The sequence below is a fragment of the Protobothrops mucrosquamatus genome, unplaced genomic scaffold, assembly GCF_001527695.2.
Source record: "Protobothrops mucrosquamatus isolate PMUCROS unplaced genomic scaffold, P.Mucros_1.0 scaffold4506, whole genome shotgun sequence".
Classification (NCBI taxonomy): domain Eukaryota; kingdom Metazoa; phylum Chordata; class Lepidosauria; order Squamata; family Viperidae; genus Protobothrops; species Protobothrops mucrosquamatus.
In genome coordinates, this window is record NW_015390412.1 from 13,799 (window position 1) to 16,914 (window position 3,116).

The window sequence follows — 3,116 nt, forward strand, 5'->3', positions numbered from 1 at the left end:
TCACTTCACATCCAAGAAGCTTCTTCAGTTCGGACTGAATGGTGGGGAAGGAAAGGATATATTTTTCCCACAGTCCGCTGGTTGTTAGTACTCTCTCTGAGAGTCTTGGCCACTTGAGGCCTCCTGAGCTTTTCAGAGATTCCTACGACACGTGGAATGACCACATGGCTTCACTGGTTATTGTTAATGTTGTTATTATTGTTGTTGTTAGCCACTGGTGGGATTTGGCAGAACTGGTAGCTAATTTTTTAGTTGCCCAGACCCAGAAAGTACTTCCGGAAGTGACATCCCCACAGAGAACTGGTTACTCACATCTTTGAACCCCACCACTGTTCTTCACATTGTAATTCTATATGTTATGGGAATATCTGTAAAGCTCAGGGGGATTGGGAGCACTTGTGGGAATGTAAACAATTTCGTTCGAGATCCGAGCACCACAAGAGAGGGCGAGCTCCCGTCCTCGCCTCAGCTCCTAACAACCGAGCAGTTTGAAAGCACGCAAATGCGAGTAGGTAAATAAACCACTTTGGTGGGAAGGAAAGAGCACTCTGTGACTTCACGCTGCCCACATGACCATGGAAATGTCTTCAGACAGAACGGGCTCAATGGCCTGGAAATGGAGATGAGCAGCGCCCCCTAGAGTTGGTACCGAAGAGCAGAGTAAAATCCACAGGTACTCCGTCCTCCCTGTGCTCTTTTGGGGGTTGAAGAAGGCACCTGGGCCAGCCTGGTTTCACCCGGCATTGGCCTCTTTTCATTCCTTTATATCCTTCCCCACCTTCTCTTTTATCGCACAGGTGTCGTGTCTCAAAAAGATTCCCTTCGACATGTCCAAGAATTCCGTGGATGACCAGTATATTAACTGCCATCCCAAGAAGGAGTTCAAGGTGGAGAAGCCAGGATACCTTCCCATCCCGATGAAATATATGTCGATCTGGAATGCAGCCAGAGGGTACTGGGCCAAACATGGCCAAAGTGTCAGCAAAATCAAACCAATCTACGGCACTGCAGTTGTGGCTTACACAATGGGCGGGGGCCTGTACCGTGATTTCAACAATGCCATCCGCGATGCCGGGAAATCGAAATATTCTTACAATCATTTTGCCTTCAAGGACTTCTTCTTCCTCCTAACCAGGTTTGTTCAGGCCAGGAAAATCACGGGCAAATGCTATGAGGTCTTCCGCGGGGTAAATGGGATTCTTTTCAATGTCCACTCGAAACAGCTTGTCCGCTTCAGGCAGTTCACTTCCTCGTCTTTGGTCAAAGAGAAGGCCCAAAGCTTTGGCCAGGACACCTTCTTCTCCATAAAGACCTGTCACAGAGTGTCCATTTACGACCTCTCATACTACCCGCACGAAAGGGAACGTACGAGACGTTCATTGTGACCCACCACCAGAAGACCCTAAAGGGGGTCACCATCAGATTGAAGTCCCAAGGTGTTTCCAGCCAGTTCAACTGTGAGGCCCTGAAAGGTAAGAGGCTGAAAGAGTGGAGAACTTGGGGATCAGAGCATAGCTCCCCAACTCTTCTGGGTTGGTGGCTGGGGGGGGGAAGGAGTGGGAGGGAAAGGGGGTGGTTTGTGGGAGGGGCAAGTATGTGCACGGACAGTCATGCATGAGCACCCATTGCTCGTGCGACTGGAGCCGAGAGTAGCCATGACGTTTGCGTTAGTGAGGCCCCAAGCATTCGCGTGAGTGAGGTTGCAAACACCCACAACACTCACATGAGTGAGGCCCCCGAGTGCTCACAATACTCACGCAAGTGAGGTCCGGAGCCCCCGTGACACTTGTGAGAGTGGGACCCCAAGTGTTCACGATACTCACGTGAGTGGCAGCAGGAGCACCCATGAGGCTCAAACAAGTGAGGCCATGAGCACCTGTGATGCTTGCATCAGTGGGGCTTTAAGTGCATGGCCCACTTGTGAATAGGTTACAGACCGGTAGTCGGCTGCAGCCCACAGTTTTGGGACCCCTGGTTCAGATGACCCCGGTAGCACCTCAGCCATTATCTGGGCCTGCTGGAGAACCAACATAGTTCCAGACATAGACCAAATGTCTACGATGCTCAATCATCGAGGTCGTGATTGTTCTTGATGCAGCCATGCTGCGTTTTTCCTGGTTTTCTCGTTCTTCTTTTTTAGTGGTATCGAACGAAAGCATTCAGGTCACAGACGAGGCCTCTCGGCTAAGGATTAAAAATGAATAAATAAATAAAACGAATAAAAATTTCACTTGCTGCCACTTTAACCTCGCCACCCCTCACCCCATTGTTGTCTCCACAGGTGCAGGTCGCTAAACTCCAATGGGGAGGCCGTTCCTTCTGTGGGGCCTCCTTTGGACCTGGAGCACCCTTGGGTCTCCAGGAAGCTTCGGACCACCTGGCCATCTAGCCAGAAGGCATCCCTAGGAAGGAGACCAAGTGCAACACGCAAAAAATCCATTTATTCGGGGAGGGTGCAGTCTTTCTCTTGGGTGCAAGGATCAGCGATTGGGTACAAGTGATATAGGATGATTTTATTGGGAATCAACAAATCAAGCAATAAAAATCTTTGGTGTGCAACAGAAGCTTTGTTTTGTTACATAGGAGGAAAGACAGGCCCCTCCACTTACCGTAGTTTTCACCTGGTCCTTTTCCACCAAGATTTACATCTTTCTGGACAATTTTCAGCTTTAACTTTGGAATTTGGAAGGCAGCCCTATTGTTTGGTTGATGAAAAGGCTAGTTTGGGCCCACTGAAAGAAATGGCTCCGTCTCAAAAGGAAAAAAATAGTGTAAATGGAATCCCCAGAATAAAATATTAATCCATGGATGATCTCCCAAAAGAGAAGAAAAGATAATCCCCTTAAGGATAGGTAGGAAACCTAAGCCATCTTTCCTCCGCCATGACAGCCCATAGACATCATTTAGGGAAACTATATTTCATTCAAAAGATACAATGTTGCCCATTCATAAAACTGGATTCCCATTCAGAAAATACTGCATAACAAAGCAATCTCTGAAAAGACAGGCTGACTACATTAAGGACTGAAACTGATTACGCAGCCTAGGGCCAAATTATAAAAATAAAAACTCCTATACTTACATTTCCCTTAGCCCCAAGGAGCAGCCACAACATC

The 3,116-nt window shown here is 48.1% G+C and overlaps 1 pseudogene; it reads left to right on the forward strand.

Annotated features, from left to right (window-relative positions):
- The first annotated feature begins 358 nt into the window (after positions 1–358).
- On the forward strand, positions 359–2,389 carry LOC114923579 (annotated as a pseudogene).
- Positions 2,390–3,116: the final 727 nt, after the last annotated feature.